Raw genomic sequence first — 19,170 nt, 5'->3', positions numbered from 1 at the left:
TCCTTCTGTGGGAACTGTGATTCAGCTCCTTATGTCTCCATTACAGCAAGGAGTAGGCAGAATAATTTAGACAAGTTGACTCCTATCAAACACCACAGCTAGTGCACATACCCGGACAAGACCACAGCAAGATATTGTCTGCCAGGGGGCATCTCCCAGCATCCAGCCCTGGTCCCCCCACCTTCCTGACCTGCATCAGTACACAAACATGGGAGGGAGACCTGTCTGCTGCACTGTGGATACAAGTTTCTCTGAAGTACTACCAGGAGACACGCACAAAACTAGTAGCACCCAGGCACTGATACAACAGTGGTATGGTACAAAAGAATTTCTCCTTTGGATCTTTTTCCCTTACGATATTGTCACACAGAAGTTTATTCTAATTCAACACTCATGGGCTAAAAGCTATCTCAATGCTGCTTTTTAAAGTGATGTGGTTAGTTTTGGATCATTAGACCAGGCAATATATTTTATGAAGGCATATAATTTTATCCACAGACAGCTTGCAAGGAACATTTTTACATTTACTGTAAAAGAAAAAAAAGACTATTTCTCTCTGTAGGCTATGGTGATTAGTATGACCTATATTTTTAAAAACAACAAAATATGTCCACAGAGAGCAATCCCAAAATTATTTGCAGATTTTTTGATTTATGTTGTGATTACTTCTTTTGCTACAGCTGCCCGGGGTATAAGTGGGCTATTTTAAAATATATTCTCATTTAGTCAGGCCACCTCTTCCTTTAGAAGAATTCAATTTATGCAAGGCTTCTCTATTCACAGTAGTTTGTGTTATGGCGTTTCTAGATTTAAACACATCACAGAGTTAGTTCTAAGTTTAAATATGGCATGATAATACGTTTGCATGTAAATGTCAGCAGCCTGAACTGTTAGAATACATTTTTTCTACAACTTTGGTTCATACATTGCTCATTTACAGTTAAAAAAAAAAATCCCCCCAAAAATATATGAACTGCTGCATAAGTATTAAATCACAGTAATGGACAATTATGAAGGTGGTTGTGCCTGCTGATCCCTGTAAATGTTGTCCTCCCTCTAATCTGAGCCTCTACAAGTATTTAACAGCTATAAAGTTGATGACTAGATGTTTTTCTGATTATATTTGCACACATGCACTAACAATTACTTAGTCAACCATTGACTCGGTTCTGATTTGCATAACCTTAATGGAAATTAGCCAATATTTTCCTTTCGAAACTACAAAACTTTCACTCACCATCTCTAAATTGCATTGTCATCCCACTCCAAAATAATAAAAAAATCCCATCAGATTCATAACCCAGAGCCGCTAACTATTAAATGGCCTGATACTGAAAAAATCTGAGTTTAGTGTATAGTATTTTCATGTGTACCCATCAGCCTTGTAGGATGCAAAAACTGAGTCCTAAACTAACATAAACAGTAAAGGACAAGCGAGGTGTTTTAAAGGTTCTAATAGTAAAGGACCTGGCTAAATGATGTCCGCTTATCCTTAGGTTTATCCTAATTACCATAGTAGAAAACCAGCTCCAGCAATAGGAGGCAACAAAAAGTCTGCTAGCTCACCCACAACACTCATTCTCCGCAAATGGAAAAAAGCCTCTAAAATTCTTATTTATTAAAGATGGCACACACATCAGTATCTAGGTTTGTGCTTGAGTATATGTATGCTGGTACGTTCTTGCTGCCATAGCAAACATGAGTAATCTTTCTGTTTGAAAAATGTATAGTCCCTATTAATTTCAGCTATCGAGTCACATTGGATTTTGCAGCTTTCCCAGTCTGAAAGATGTACTGAACAGGCTCCATCTTATAATGATTGTTCAATAGAGATATTTCAGAAAAACTCTGAAAAATGTAATTGGTCTTGTTTTCAGTTTATCACTGAAATTTCTGAACCACCCCTTAAAAATCCACAGTTCGGAGTAAGTATACTCTAATAAATTATTTGCAAGTCTATGTAATGTCTGTGTTAAAAGAAATACTCAGTTTGCTTCCTATGGCCCTATACCACACCTCACTCCTGATATCACATTAAAGCCTAGGTTTTAGAGCCACTAATACATCAATAACCGATTTCTGCATTCTAGTTATTTACTGTAGAAAGCTTTAAAAGTTCACAGCTTACCAATCATCACCACACAAAGCAGGGAGGAGAGAAAGCTTTTTCCCTGTCCAAGACTACCTTTCAACAAAGTGTTTCTTGGATCATCTTCAGCTGTGATCAGACAACATGAGTTATACCTTATCACGTTATTCCATTCCACCATTTACTGCTATTATTTACCTTATTCTGTTATGTCATGATATAGTGATGTTGCTGTAGGAGAGAGATTTGCTTTCTTCAACTGTTTTAGTGTTCTCTGTTGCTGTCAACCATAACACTTGCAGCTATCCAGAATAAATATGTATAGCAAAGTTCTCTTTCTCCCCTTTAAAAATTTCTGAAACCAGATTTCTTTCTTAGGTTATGGATGGGACTATTTTTCCTGAGGTAGGAAAATTTTATCTCATTCAGGCTGGGGTGAAAATAATTTACCAAAGAGGAAGGTTTTGCAGAGTTCTCTGAAACTCAGGTTCATCCAAAACAGTGAATAAATTCTTCTCTCCTCTTGCAGTTTTTATTCTAAAACTGGTAATAGCAACTGAGAGATGTGGTTGTAGAACTTGGTGGTGGTTAACAGATTGGGACACAATAGCTAATAAACTACTGATATACTAGTTGCAGAGGAGGATGAGAATGGCAGTAATCTGGAACTGTTGCTCTACTTCCACTCTAGCAGTCTTGCCAGGGACTAAAACATACACAAAACACTGGTCTGCATTTTGCACTAGCAAAATTCAGATTCATTACATATATGTATAATAACTCATGACAACTTTTTTTTTTTCCAGCTAATCTGAGCCATTTATCAAAGAGGGAAATCCACTGAAGTTTAACAAGAGTAGCCTAGCCAGTCTCCCCCAGATTGACCAGGAGCCATGAAGAGATCTCAACCAGTTCAGAGCACTGAAAAAAATCTCTGTAATGGGACTTTATCAACAAGGTGACCGTTTCATTAGAGACATTAAGGATTTCTTTCTCTTCTGCTTATCTGTTTTTCTGTGAAACACAGTAGGGGTTTTTTTGGGAATCTTCACTAAATATCTGGAATTTCAGCAAGTGTTAAGAACACTTCACACATGAAATTTTACTTCAAAATCAAATGATCAAGTTACAAAAAACTGTATAGCCCACACAAGCCAAGTCAATATATGAAAAGTAAAATACTTAAAAGAAAAAAAAACCACCACCACAAAATCACAAAACACTGACCTCTCAAACCCAGATATTAATCACGTGTGATTAAAATATGATTTTTGTGACAGAAGTGAAACATTTTGCATGGTTATGGTAAAATAATTAAAATAACTTTTAAAAAAGAGGATCCAACAATATCGATATCCAAAAGCTACTCAAAAGACAGTTCTGAGTTTTCAATACTGCAGTCAATCTATAATTTTTCTTTTTTAATATTGCATCATCAACATACTGCATGTTTTTAAGAAAAGCACTTTAAAAAGCATAATATAGAAGGATCAATCTAAACTTCCCCCCAGAACTTTCCTTTAAAGAGAATCCAGACTTTTACTGGAAATTGAAAGAGATACTTTGCAAACTCATATTCCATCACAACACTGAATTTCTCATACTAACATGGTTTGGTCATGACCTGCTAATTATGGTAATTGTGTGTATTATTTTAAGCAAATGAGATAAATATGCCAAATGATAACAACACATTGCTTACAAAGAGAAGTACATGCAGAAGTAATCAAATGTATTATTCATTTACTGTGAGTCAAAGAATGACTGTTCTGATTTTCAAAAGAAAACCATACATATCCTCCTACTCTAGGATTTGCCTTTACTGGCATCCTAAATGCTACAAACCAACCACGTCTTCAGGCATTCCCCTGGGTCTCTCCTTAGAGCCTTTACTGCCTCCTGACTCCGTGTGACTTTGCAGCTGCTTTTATGTTTTCTGTTAAATGTGGTGGAAAATTCATTCTGAGTTACAAATGAAAAATACTTTTACATCTTTAACTATTACTCCAGCCTCTAATATCCCAACAATTCAACACTAAAATTGTCACTATCTCTATGAAGGCATCTTAAACATACACACGCATAAGGTTTCTCCACAATGCAATACTTGTATTATTAAAGTATATTATATTTAAAAATTGTGGTTTCTCAAGTATCGCTTTAAAATAATTGCAAACAAAGTTGCAACAAGCGAATATGACCATTAAGATCTTACTCACAGAGTGAAATATATACTTCAGAACACTGGAATACTCATTAGTTTTGCAAGGTTTGGGTCTCCCCACCCCCAGTTTCTTGCCTAAACTGCCGATACACATAGATACTAGTATGTAAAATACTGCAAATATTCAAATGACTTTTGAATATGAATTTTCACAGTTTTTCTATCTTGACTATTCAGTTTTTCCTTGAATACTGGTTTACAGTAAAATTGAAATCTAAATTTTGACTCTGCATAGAAGATACATTGCTCTTAAATGTACTGTTCCACAGGGACTTTATTAGGTCTGGTACTGAACTGTTCATCATTTTAATTAGAATTAACACTTTCATCTTGTTTATGAATATATGTAAGATAAGCTCTGAAATATTTAACATCTGGGAATACCGTCAAGCTGTCACAGCAAAATTAAGACATTTCACATACATAACTATTATTATATAATAGCCAGATACCAAATAACTAAACATTCATTGTTAGCATTTGGAGTATAATCTCTCTACGCATACATTTCCATGTCCTTTGGGAATTTATTCATGCTTTGATCATTATCCCTTTGAAGCAATGCTTCTTTAAAGAGAGACATTTCAAGTGCAGTCCTTGACTCTGTTAGATGTCTCACTGGTAGGTACGAGACCTATTTTACATAATTTATTCTACTGTTAGCAGACATATCCCTCAAACAGCACAAGCTTACTGCAGTAGGTTGGTTTCCAAGGATCACCTTCCTTTGCCGAGATATTTACTTTGCAGGATAGAAAAATTCATAGAAATTACTGTTCAAAAGACCAGCATCAGCAGGTCAGCCACCTCTCATGAAGTCAAGATTCTTCCCTGCAGAGTACTCTCCTGTGGTTTGATGGAACTCTGAAAAGTAAAATTAAGGGGGGAGCAGAGGGGGGTGTGTGTGTGTGTGGGGGGGAGCTAAACCAAACCCAAAAAAACCCACCAATTAAAAACCCCCAAAACCCTTCAAGAAATGGACTTTTAGCACATCAATTAAATAGCTATAACTATGGGACTGCATTTTGGAAGTGTGTCAGACAGTAAACAAGTCTCTGTTAATTTAGCTTTTTAGATCTACTTCAATCACAAAAACCTATGTATTGCCACTTGGATTATGACATCTCTTAAACATGATGGACACATGCCAGGTAAGGTCCAGGTGACAGGTAATAGTGTGGAGATCAGGTCCGAGACAGACTCTCCATGAGCTGCTGGTGAGGAATCAGAGTGATCAGCAGTTGGTGTCTCAGAGAAGGAAGGAAGAGGCGAGACATGGAGACCAACAGCAGAGAAGGGCTCCTACAAGAGGGGCCATGGGGGCTGCTCCAGCGGAGGTCTGGGCTGGCTCCATTAGTAATGCAGAGCACAAGAAAGACATCTCACTTTTCACTGCAGCTGAAAGGACATCAGGATACGTTCATTCAAATGGTTATTAAGCAGCTGCTATGAACTATCAGCTGTAACAACACTATTTAAAATCCACCTTATTAAAAAAATAAAAATCAACTGCATAAAACTGTAGGGAAAAGATAATATCCGCCAACCAATAAGAATTAACTTGAGTTTCTATATGCTATATTTTTTTCCATACCGTAGGCACTAAAACACCTCAGTCCTCAAACTCTATCCTGTACACTTAGACAACAATGTTCAGCACAGGTACAGTGTTCTTAAACATCAAGAAATTATTCATTCCCTTTTTACAAACTCAACTTTACTAACTCAAGAAAACACTAAAGGATTTTGTTATTTATTTTTTTTTACATAAAAGGAAGTGGAAAATAAGGCATAAGTAGGAGAAAAGAAGGTTGGAACTAAAATCATATAAAGAGGGAAACACAAACAACAATGGGAAAAATTGTGGAGAAATACATTCAATCAAATGCAATCTTTTTGCCAGAAAGCACCTTAGAGAGGTGCATCCACTGCTTAGAGTAGGTTGATACAGAAGAAACAAAAGATGAATACATTCCATCTTGAAAACAGGATTTGCATGTACAAAGGATATTCAATTCAACTCTCTTCATATCCTACAGTCAAGTTTAATCACTGATCAGCATGTGGACTATTTCTTTTATCCCATTTATCTTTAGAAGTATTTATCTTTTAATTAACAAAACACTGAAAATCTTAACAGAAAACTTTCTGCCATTGACTTCCTGAAAAGGAGAATGAAAGTAAGACCTTTGGGATATACAAGTAAACTTGTCACCAGAATCTTCCAAATGTTTCCCAGCAAGTGAGCTCTTTAAATACAATACACTTTTTACACATCAAAATAAAATTATGAACCATAGGTTTTAGGGATTTTCTGTCTTCAGGCCATGTTTTGGGGCTGTTTGTTTTTTTGGTTTTTTTTCTAAATGTTTGGAACATTGCATAGAACAGCACAAAACCCCTTGTGTGTCTTTTGAATATCTAAGTGAGATTATTTTAAGAACTCTAAACTATGTGAGAGCTGAGATAGACACAAAGAATTGAGAGACAAAATAAAATATTTACATAAAACACCAGCAAGACTGATGCTGAGAGAGCAGTAGGACCAAAAGAGCACATCGGAACTTGTTCAGAGTACACAGATATGGGAAGTGAGATGCCTAGCAAGCAAAGTAAGTAGATCAGTAATAATAATGATGATAATGCCAAAAAGCAGTAAAACAAGTACCAGCAACAGCACCCTTGTAAGATTATAAGAGATATGCCAGAACAGGGGCAGATGTTTAAAAAAAAAAAAGTAAAAGAGCATCTCTAAACTGTGTCAGATGTTCAGCTGCATTTCCTTTTTTACATTACCACCAGGTGCCATGTGAAATGGTTCTGCAAGCAAGCACATGATGCTGCCTCCCCAGTACAGAGCTCTCCAGCTCCCCGTAGAAGATGTAAAACCGCTAACACACCAAAGCACTATGGCACTACAGACCAAAAAGAATCAAAAACTTTCCGAACGTTGCATCCAAAACTAATATAGCAGCCGACCTTTTGAAGTTTCAGTTACTAATCCTCTCTTCTTGCCAAGAGACCTGCAACAGTCTTCAAACAGCGCTGCAGCTCAAAAGGCATCCATCTTCATCATTTCTCTTGAAAGCTGCAGGCTCAGTGCTCTACATCACAGTGAAGAACTGACCATCACTTTCAACTCCATCAAGCTGAAGGCGCTGAGCTCTCCCCACACAACAAAACCCAGGGAGCAACATACAGCCCTCATTCTCTGACCCTGCAGCAGCGGTGGAGCAGATACGCTGCCAGGGATGTTGTTGTGCATATAGAGAGGAGCTGTGATCACTCAGCTTCTGCCCCCTCAAGTATCATGGTGCAAAACCTGATCTAAACTACTGAGGACAGAGAAATCTCTGTAACTGGTACCTCAACTTTCATGGGAGTTTTCATTCCTCTCTCTTTTCTCTTATACAAAGGTGTCAGTCATAAATCTTGCAGTTAATAGTATTGCATTTGCCAGCCAATATTTTTTTTCGTCCCATTTGGCAAGAGCTTTAAGCTTGTGAGTAGCCTCCAAACTGCTTTACTCAAATGATGCCTCTAACATGACATACATTTTGGGGAGGCGGGGGCGTGGGTGGGTGTGATTTCTGAGAATCTTTTAAATACTAATGCACAGAATGACTTTATAGTTTGTCAATCTTGCTGCATAAAAGGACTGCTTTTGATATTATTTTCAACCTTAATTTTTAAGAAGAAAAGGATAAATCTGTTGGCTAAAGCAAATCTCATCTCATTTGCATTCTTACTGAGAGTTACAAAAAGCAAATAACAGTTCAAGTTTTTAAACACTCATGCATTTTCTTTTGTATTCAAGACAAACTTTCTGTCAGAAATGTCTTTGCGCAGCTACTTCACTCTTGCTTGCAATTCCCAGGCTACACCATGCAAGAGGAAACCCTTTATTGATTGCTTTTGAAATTACATTTCTCAGCATAAATGCTTTAATAATTGACTGAATAAAATGATGGGTAACCTCTATGGGAACAGTTCCATTACAGAATGTGTTTTATGGTTTATTTGTGAATGTGTTACTCATTAATAACCTGCCTCAGAGGAAGTACAGGTGATTACCTTCAGATTTTGGAGCTCAACTTTATGAGTTCTCACAGGGACATCATCTATATCATAATAATAATAATATTCTAAAATGTTTCCATTTGTTCAAACTATAAATCTAAGCACTTGCACTCAGCAGTAGCACGAGAAAAACAAATTTTCTTTTCTTCGTTAAGAAAACCAAATTAATTCCTAAAGTCCAAAAAGTTTGAGCCAGAATTCTCTCCAAACATTATATAAGCATACATGTTTACATAAAGTGTTAAGGTTAAAGTGAAATTGCTTATCATTATTAAGAAAATCCATAACCTACTGTAGTGTAAAAACTTGGAAACTTTCACTGAGCACCCTGACTACGATTTTTTTCTCAGGTTATACTTATTATTCAGGGCTCCGTCACAAAAAGTCAATGATGAACAAACATTTTAGAAACTGAATTCCAATGAAAACAAATAGAAAAAACTCTGAATAAGCCACACATGCGTATGGAAGTCCCCAAGACATGATTTTTACATAATTGTGCTGTACACACAGTCAAAGCGTTCCTTTGTCCAATTAGTGGCAAAGTTTGTAAATCACTGCTTCCTCACAAAGTATTTCTCTTTCACAACTTTCAGTGAATTCAATGCCTAACACAAAGCATTTTGCACTGCACAAGTGTTATTAGGCCTTTATAAGTGAACCATTACAGTTTTACTCTCTTCCATGTGCTTGTCACAAAAGACATCTTCAGAATTCAGATACACTTTTTTTCAGCACATTGAGGAAAACTACATACTGAGGAGAATATACTCAACCGTAAGAAAATCCCCATCATACTTCTCTTCCAGCTGGAGAAAAGCCCCCTACGGTTGTAACAAGACACAAGCAACTGATGCTGAACTTTTACATCCATTAAGTACCGCAGGACACAGTTTTTACTCAAGCAAAACTTACCTACATTCAATATATTTGATTGTTGAAACAGTTAAGGTTGATCATGTGTAAAGTGCAATGAACATTTTCCAAGTCAAATTAATCTGAAATGATTGAGCTCAATCATTAGCTACTGACTCCCAGAACAAGAAAAATAATTGTGTGGTAAGCAAAAAAAAGCGGAATTACCCAAGAACTGAGAAGCACTGTTGCTGTTAGTCTCTCTAGGATGTGACAGACATGAGGAATGTCCATCACAGTGAAGAACGCAGGACAGTAATGCAGGGTTAGTGCCTTCCTTTTTCACCTCTTACCATACCATAGCATCCAGCCTATTGGTCTTTGTTATTCCCCTTTTTACCAATGAGATGTACGTTAGCATGCCTCAGTTTATCTCTGAAAAATAAATATTTTTGAATTTGTTAATACCAGATTTTCAAAAGTCTATTTTGGGACAGACAAACTAAATATAAGACTTGACGAAGACTTTGTTTATGACTAGATTGTTACCATTAGAATCACAGAATCATAGAATTGTCTAGGTTGCAAGGGACCTTTAAGATCATCTAGTCCAACCATCAACCTAACTCTGACAAAAAAATCATCACTAAACCATGTCACTAAGCACTATGTCAACCTGTCTTTTAAATACCCCCAGGGATGGTGCCTCAACCACTTCCCTGGGCAGCCCATTCCAATGCTTAAGAACCCTTTCAGTGTAAAAATTTTTCCTGATATCCAATCTGAACCCCCCCCGGTACAACTTGAAGCCATTTCCTCTTGTCCTATTGCCTGTAACTTGGGAGAAGAGACCAACCCCCGCCTCTCTACAACCTCCTTTCAGGGAGTTGTAGAGAACGATAAGGTCTCCTCTCAGCCTCCTTTTCTCCAGGCTGAACAACCCCAGCTCCCTCAGCCTCTCCTCATCAGACTTATTCTCCAGACCCCTCACCAGCTTCATTGCCCTTCTCTGGACCCGCTCCAGCATCTCAATGTCTTTTTTGTGGTAGGGGGCCCAAAACTGGACACAGTACTCGAGGTGGGGCCTCACCAGTGCCAAATACAGGGGGATGATCACCTCCCGAGTCCTACTCACCACACTGTTCCTGATACAGGCCAGGATGCTGTTGGCCTTCTTGGCCACCTGGGCACACTGCTGGCTCATGTTCAGCCAACAGTCGATGAACACCCCCAGGTCCTTTTCTGCCAGGCAGCTCTCCAGTCACTCTGCCCCAAGCCTCTAGCGCTGCATGGGGCTGTTGTGACCCAACTGGAAGACAGCATCTTATCATATTGCCAAGGAACCTCACAAGATCAAGCCAGACAGACTAACAAACTCAAAACAGGATTTATTTTTACAAGATGGTGACAAAACCACACTAAGTTTTACTCTAACCAAAACCACTTTGAGACTCCAACAACCATTAACAATCCACAAGTTCAGAACATTATTTGGGAGTTAATACTACACAGCCAATTTAAGAATTCCTAAGGTTTATAGTTGATGACAAAACGCACAAAAACTCACCTAAAAAACGTGCGCTCTAAACCTCAAGGAGATTCCTTGGATAGTGTCCCAACCCAAGGGAAGCATCTCTGACTGCAGACCCGCTGCTCTGAGGGAGACCAACTCAAAATGGCTCTCTCACGGGGCACCAGTTTATACCCAAAGATCAGATTTGAATTGATCATATACAGTCATGTAGCCCCCCTACATGAAAACCCCAACTTCCTCACCTTTCAATCAAAATGCTTCCTTGATGACCACCACTGTGTTGGCATAACAAGAGCTGTAACAGGGAGTTTCCACAGGCTTTTGGTGGGTCTTTGTCAGGTTTTTGTGGGCTTTTTTCACATCTATGCCAGGGCAGGTACACCTGCCACACATACATAGGGAAATCCATCTGCACACAGATTTACAAAAGTTTTGTGAAGGAGACCTAGAGACTCACAGACTTGTTTCCCTCTCTGTCACCTCGGCGACTCACACATGCAGAAGAGCACAAAAGCCCCCCCGCAAGCTCCCAGGCTATATGCATCAGCCCCTTCATGCCTACCGCACAACAGTCCAGGACCAAAATTGTTGCCATCTCTTGTGTCACAATCCTAGGACACAGCCCCACTACAACCCTACAGCAGGGAGATGTGCCTCACGTAAGCCTAATGCACAGGGGAAACTTGGTGGGTTGACCCTGGCCGGTGCCCAGAGCCACTCGATCACTCCCCCTCATCAGCTGGACAGGGGAGAGAAAATAGAATGAAAGGCTCACAGGTTGAGGTAAAGACAGGGAGAGATCACTCACCAATTACTGTCACAGGCAAAACAGACTCAACTTAGGGGAAATTAATTTACTTTTTTGCCAATCAAAGTAATGAGAAATAAAGCCAAATTTTAAAACACCTTGCCTCCACCCCTCCCTTCTTTCTGGGCTCAACTTCACTCCTGATTTTCTCTACCTCCTCCTGCAAAGTGGCAGAGAGGCACAGGGAAAATGGGGGTTGCAGTCAGTTCATCATAGTTCGTCTCTGCCACTCCTTCCTCCTTAAGTTCTTCGCCTGCTCCAGCATGAGGACCCTCCCACAGGAGACAGTTCTCCACAAACTTCTCCGACGGGAGTCCTTCCTACAGCCTACAGTTCTCTTTGAGTTGCTCCAGGGTGGGTCCTTCCCACGGGGTGCAGTTCTTCAGTAACTGACTGCTCCAACATGGGTCTCCCACAAGGTCCCAAGTTCAGCCAGCAAACCTGCTCCAGCATGGCCTCCTCTCTGTCCATAGGTTCACAGCTCCAGCACAGGCTCTCCACAAGGTCACAACCTCCTTTGGGCACACCCACCTGCTCTGGTCTGGCGTCCTCCACAGGCTGCAGGTGGATATCTGCTCCACCGCTAACCCGCACAGGCTGCAGGGGAATCTCTACTCCAGCACCTGGAGCACCCCCACCCTCTCCTTATTCACTGACCTTGGTGTCTGCAGAGCTGTTTTTCTCACATATTCTCACTCCTCCCTCTGGCTGCTGTTTCACAGCCAGGTTTTTTCTCCCCTTCTTAAATATGTTATCACAGATGTGCTACCACTATTGCTGATAGAGCTGCTGGCCAAGGCTGAGCCAATCAGTCATAGGGGAAGCTTCTAGCAGCTTCTCACAGAAGCCACCCCTGCAGCCCCCCCGCTACCACAGCCTTGCCACCCAAACCCCATATGAGGGGGGGGTGAGGTGTATGTGCATGTGAAGGATATTAAAGTGGCTAAGAAATCTGCACAGCAAATTAGAAAATAATAATAAATCAACAATTTTAAAATATGGTAATTATACACATAGTTGAATAGATACACAAATACATTTGTATTTATATGTGCATGTTATAGAACTTAAACAAAATTGTTTCCAGTGGTGTTAAAAGTTTTGCGTGTGATCATCACTGGAGTGTACCTCTTTCAGTGGAGAAAGAATAAATAACTGTAATTTACTATGGGCTGCTGCTAATGTCACATCATGCAGCTGTATTACTGAGTCACACACACACCGCCAACAAAATCAATCACTGCAGGCCCTTTGACAATTTTTGTCTACTGTTTATCAAGGATAGCTGGTAGGATCAATATTCAACAGTATACACTAGCACAAAACCTGAGGTAAGACATATCTGAGTAATCAGCGTGCATTTGCTTCTGAAACTTCACGTCCATGCATACGAACAGAAAATAGTGCCAGTTTTTCAGTTTGAAACTTGCTATTTAACCTAAGCTGGCTTTCTTGTTCCACTGTCAAAGTAGGTTTCACACCAAATAGTGTTCTTCAATGCACATTTCAGAATCAAAGTGAAAAACAGTAATTTCCTAAGATTAATTCAGTTTGCAAATAGTAAGTTTCCTATATATGCATACTTTATTCAGCTGCAGTTAGAAAATCAAAGCTTTAATTGGAATTTTTACAATTAAATATATTGAAAACCAGGTTATGGTGGCTATTGTAAAGTTCCTTATTTGCTCAAAATAACGCAAGTCAGTGTGATGTGACAAGAATGTGCAAGCAATTTGCGTTCTTAGTATCAGTGTAGCTTCCTTGATATGTAAAAATCAAATTAATAGGGGTTTTTTTGCTTGTTTTTTAAATCCTCACTTCTAAAGCAGCACCCCTTACCAGCTGTTTTATCAAATTTGTTGTATTACAATTTATTTGACTGAACAAATCTGCAGATGTCTGTAGATTAAGTAAAAAGGGTTAGAACTGAGCTACAACATGAATTTATATGGCATTGAGACTTCTCTGGCTGCTAATCCAGGCAGTCATTGAAAACAGGTGCCCTCCAGTACTTACGTAATTCTTAGCATTTTGCTGCAGTAAAAAAACACGTTCATTTCAATAACAAACTTAAGAGATGTCCTCAGTTTTAGGACACTGAAAAGAAGATAGCATAACGCTACGATTAAAAAGAACCAAAGCCACACAACACTTGTGCGTATCTTTGAAAGCTTTGCAGGAGCTAGCCTCGTACCCAGTGCATAAAAAAAGGGCACAAACATATAAATTAAAAGAAATATAACAGTCAAACTAACGTAAGAACATCGAGAAAAAGGCAAAGTGATTGAATACAGCCAAGTCAGATCTCTTCAGACTCATCCAAATCACTAAAAATTCACCTCCCTGATAGTAAATAATACCGCATTCATTCCACATGGTCCATGACACATCTTTTCCCTCCTTCAATCACTTCAATGTTATTTTTAATCCACACTAATTGCAAGCTTTAAGGACAAAATGGTTCTTTATGGGTATGTGGAAAAAGCACAGTGCAAACGAAAGAGATACAGTATGAAATAGCTTGCCACATGACCTAGCAGTTAGGAATTAAAAACAGTACATATGAACATAAAAGTACTGAAAGTGTTGCTAATGTCCCCCTCTCAGATAACCACTTACGTTTTAGTCTACTGTAAATATATACTTTTTTCTAAATTCTACAGTTCTTTAGTTCCAATTAAGTCCAATTTTTGCATTATGTTAGTAGTTATCTGTGATTAATTATATTCAGAAGCTTTGAACAAGTCATTATCAATTGCTTTTCTGTACTACCTACAGACCTGTGATTATCCACAATTCCAAGTTTTTTCATGCATCATGTTCTTGGATTGCACTAAAAACCTCTTATTTAGTTGTTCAACCTAAAAACTGAATTTGGAAATGTCAAACCTCCATGCCATTTTACCAACATTCAGAATTCAAGTTAAAGTATGCAGTGAGTGTTCACAAATGTTGTGTAGCCTGATATAGGCTAAAGAGTAGGTTTTTCAATGCAAAACACATATCAGTAGTAATCACAAAGGTCTTAAGTACCTCCATTAAAAACACTGGAATCTGAAGTTCTTCAAATTCACATAAATTATGTAAAATAAACTATTATTACTTAAGCACAGTGAAATAGTGTGAATCCCTTCTAGAGCACTTGAGTATTTAGAAATTTGCTGTAAATTCCAATAAATGATTTGGCTCTTTAACAAAAACACCACCACCACAACTATTTAATAATTCTTGGATTCACATAATAAGTCACAGATACTGTTTAAGAAAACAACAAAAAACATTTAAATTCTCTCCAGAGGAGATCAGTGCAGAAAAGACCGTGATATACAGCTTCCCTCTCTGACACCCAAGAAGGGGGAAGAAGTCAGTGAGTTTTGTAGCCTTCCCATCCTCCCTGCTCTCTGGGTTGTCATCAAGAGATACCTGCTAAACAAAACACACCGTGTAACAGCGCAGAGGAAACAAAGGATAATGAAGAATAACCATGGAGTTGTTATTGATGAGCATATCATCTGAAGACGATCAGAGGGATGGAGCACCTCCCCTATGAAGACAGGCTGAGAGAGCTGGGGTTGTTCAGCCTGGAGAAGGGAAGGCTCCGGGGAGACCAGGGAAGTTGTGGATGCCCCACCCTGGAAGTGTTTAAGGCCAGGCTGGATAGGGCTTTGAGCAACCTGCTCTAGTGGAGGTGTCCCTGCCCATGGCAGGGGGGTTGGAACTCGATGATATTTAAGGTCCCTTCCAACTCCAACCATTCTATGACTCTATGATCTTCCTTCAGTACCTACCGGCTGGCAAAGAAGCATATATCTCATGAGTAAATAAATATATAGGAGAAAAAACAAAAGGAACCTTACACAATACTGTATCTCTGTGACTATCGGGAAACTTGCTGTTCCAACGTACATATTTTTTTCCTTTTCCTGTTTTGATGCCAGGAGACAGATAACTGAAGATGACTGTATCATGAACGTTTTGGTTTCCCAGTAACAAAGACAAGCTATAGGTACATATATGAGGACAGGGTTAGTTCATATTTGCAAAATGAAAATATTTTCAAATTGAATCAGATGAAATGGCTGAAGACAGGCTGCCAAGACAGAAATCCTAACAGTGGAACGTTATGACAAATTCAAGTAATGAATAACAGAAAGAAGCGATTGATCAATTAAGTGCTCAATATGTTCAGGTATTAGCATCCCTAGGAAGTGTTGTTCAGTCAACTCAAGTTCAAAGAATTTGAACTCTGCATTCCCACTTCTAATTGCATTTGTTTTTAATTAAAATAAAATCAGATGAGTCTGTCAATACCTGTTGTTTTACATTTAAAAAAAAAATTCTTCAGCCATACCACACAACATCCTTTAGGGGGCCAGGGGGTTCCTGAGAATATTCCCCAGGAAAAATCAACTTTTTTTACAGTTAAAATACACTCCCGTATAGTGTTTGATTGGTTATGACTCTAAAATAAATTCTGAAATTACAATAACAATTATTATTTGCTATATATAATTGACTTTTTCTCTACAATTAATTACTCACCTTGAGTAATTCAGAAAAAATTTGGTAAATCATCAAAGAATCAGCCTTCAGTTAACAGTCACCCAATTATTACTATACTGTAACTAAGACAACCTGAATTGTTGTAATTAAGTTTATATAGTATTTCTTGTCATGATTGTTTCTTTCTGTGTAAAAAACCCACCCAAAGCCCTGATATATACACTTGTTAAATTTAGCTCAACTCTTGTTTTGGACTGACATTTAGAGAAGATATGACATTGAACTTGCTACTTTTAAATGATGTTTATTGGAGTCCTGTGCAGCATCTCCACCTTCTATGCTATGACTTGTGAATGGCGCTGATACCAATGATTTAGCAAAGAAAGCACTTCATATTAGAGACATTGCCAAATTATTGTACTGACTTGTTTATTAATGCCTAAAGAAACAGAAGAATATGTGAATGCTCCTACTATTTCAGTATTTTGAGAAAAAAAGATAATCTTGAAAGTAAATTCAAATCAAAGAGTGATCGACTGTTTACACAATCGGAGAAGATGGTATTTTTTCAGGTTATGCCATTAAGAAATGTACATGACAAATAACTGTGGACCTCTTGCAATCAATGTGACTTTTTCCCCACTGACTTCAAAAAAGTCCCCAAATTAATGAAAAATTCTCTATCAATGAGTCTCTGAACTGTTCCAGACACACTGGGGTCTATACTTAAGAAGTACGGATTTTTTAATCCAGTTGTGAATTCTTTTCAGATACTTTCACTCTGAAATGATGCTTTTAAAAGCAAATACACTGGATAGGGAATATTGATAGATGCACAAGGAGAGATATGTATAAAGCCAACATATATTGAAATAACTGAAATGTTGCCAGTTAGGTTGTTTTCAACTGCCAAAATCTACTTTACTTGCTTCCCTATGATTTTAACAGCAGTGGTAAAATTGATCAAAGACTTTTTTATTCCCATTCATGCTGCTTTGTGAAACTATGAGCAATAACAAAGGCAGGATACCATTCCTTATGCCATTTATTATTTTCTGACTAGAGAGTGTATATCTCCACAAATATCAAAACACAAATTTACTTTTTTAATTCTGTAACAGATAGGCCATATTTGCCACAAAGAGCACATTATTCCAGCCTGAGCCATGTGCTGGTGTATAATTCAAAGTTTTATACCATTTGCAAATAGGAAAAAATACTCAATATTAGCAAGCATTGCCCACCGCCCAATTACTTGTCAGAACAGATTTCAAAATACAAAATTATTATTTTGAAAGTTGTTTTCATGTGGAAGAAAGTAATAGTTATCAGTTTTGAGTATGTCACAGAGTCTGTCTGTGAGAACCACCGACAGAATGGCATCAAATACTTCCAAGACTCAGATTTGTAATTCCAGAGGTGGAATGGGAGGGACAAAAGGGCTTTGGGGGAAGGACCCTGAAGACATGAAGACTGTATTAAATACAACTCAGGTCTTAGCAGACTAAGATGTAGTGGCTTCTCCTCTCCCCTCACCTACCACTCCCCACAACCCCCCCGCTTCTACAAAAACAAATTTTCCCTAAGAAAGTCAGTAACGTTCAGGTATTTTAGGACTTAATGGATATGAAAGAGTTAGTTCAGGATGTATTGAGACAGATGACAAATATTTTAATCTCTTAATGTCCGATTCATGTCTCAGCCAAAAAGCAAAGTCTCAAAATGGGACATTATGGCTATGTGAAAAATTGCTATCAACGTAAGTAGTGATCTCACTTCAGTGCACAATGCTAAAAACAGTCACATTGTAAAAATGTGCTGCCCGAGCATGCACCTCCCCCAGGAGCTTTGGTACAAAGGGAAATGTGGCCACCCTGACAGTAACTCTTCCAGCTCATAGTTGGAGAGTGGGCATGAGTGAAATGAAATCGTCGCTCTTTAGTTCTTAAAGTATCTTACGCATATCAGCTTGCCCTAGGCGTGACATTCATGAAGGAATGCAAGACAAGCATACTTTGAAAACCTGTCATATTCAAGTACACTGGAGATGACTAAATGGACAACATCAGACACCTACAAAAATTATTTCACAACACATACAGAAGCTCTATTATAGTTTTCTAAATTAGCAATTCGTTACTCTCAGGGCAAACAGATAAGAATATGCAAAGACTCATGGCTATGGGTATTCCATTTCATTTAGGAGGTACCAGATCAGCAGCAGACTGGACTGACAATTGAATAAACCAGTGTAGTCAACGCATAGCGGAAAAGTTTCCTGACATTTTTTGTGGGCTTTTGTTGCTGGTTATATTGCTCACATACAGTTCTACAGTGTGACTCACTCACATAATGGACAGAAATTCATTGAGCGTTAATGTCTTGAAGAAAATACTTATACCATTAAGAGAAACCTCTTGACCTTATGTAGAAAATTATACTTGCTTCCAGTAACAGCAGTGTCAAAACTGTATCTTTGCAAGAAGTATATTTTGATAATTAATGCCAGTGAGACCAGACAACAAAGTGATTCATTTTCTGATTACAATGCATAGTGTGCTTTTAATGCTCTATATTATCCAAGGTTGCTGTGCAGCTTGCCTAATACCATCAAATCTGAGGAGCTCTTGAGCAAAATATTTGTGCAATATAGCAATGTCACTTCGCTAATTTATGGATATGGACTCTTTCTTTTTGCTCCAAAGCAAGTGTTGAACCAAAGCAGACTGGTATCTCAGTGGCTACCGAGACTTTCTTTACAATCATTACTACAGAAAGAGTACCTTATTCTCAAGTCATTGTGAAACTATTACGTACAGCAGAAGAGAACACACAAAGTACACGTATCCTCTAGTAACTCTTTCTGAAGCTAACAAAACAACTAAGAGATTGTGCAATATGAAAAGATGCATGCCTTTTATGTGTAAGTGTCACCTATCCAGCAGCCCTGGCAGGTGGAAAATAAGAGTCTCAATGTGCATATTCTACATGGATAGTAGCCTCAAACTGAATCCACAAAAGGTCAGAGTCCCAGGCTTTACTCAAGTATACTATGGCATTTACAGCATTTTAGCAAT

General features: G+C 38.3%; 1 protein-coding gene across 2 annotated transcripts in view; it reads right to left on the bottom strand.

The window, feature by feature from the left end:
* Positions 1-19,170, bottom strand: part of EPHA6 (EPH receptor A6) — a 507,751-nt gene that overhangs the window by 356,689 nt on the left and 131,892 nt on the right. The window lies entirely within an intron of this gene.

This window comes from Numenius arquata, chromosome 1 (genome assembly GCF_964106895.1).
Source record: "Numenius arquata chromosome 1, bNumArq3.hap1.1, whole genome shotgun sequence".
NCBI classification, from domain to species: domain Eukaryota; kingdom Metazoa; phylum Chordata; class Aves; order Charadriiformes; family Scolopacidae; genus Numenius; species Numenius arquata.
This window is presented reverse-complemented; position numbering and strand designations above follow the sequence as displayed.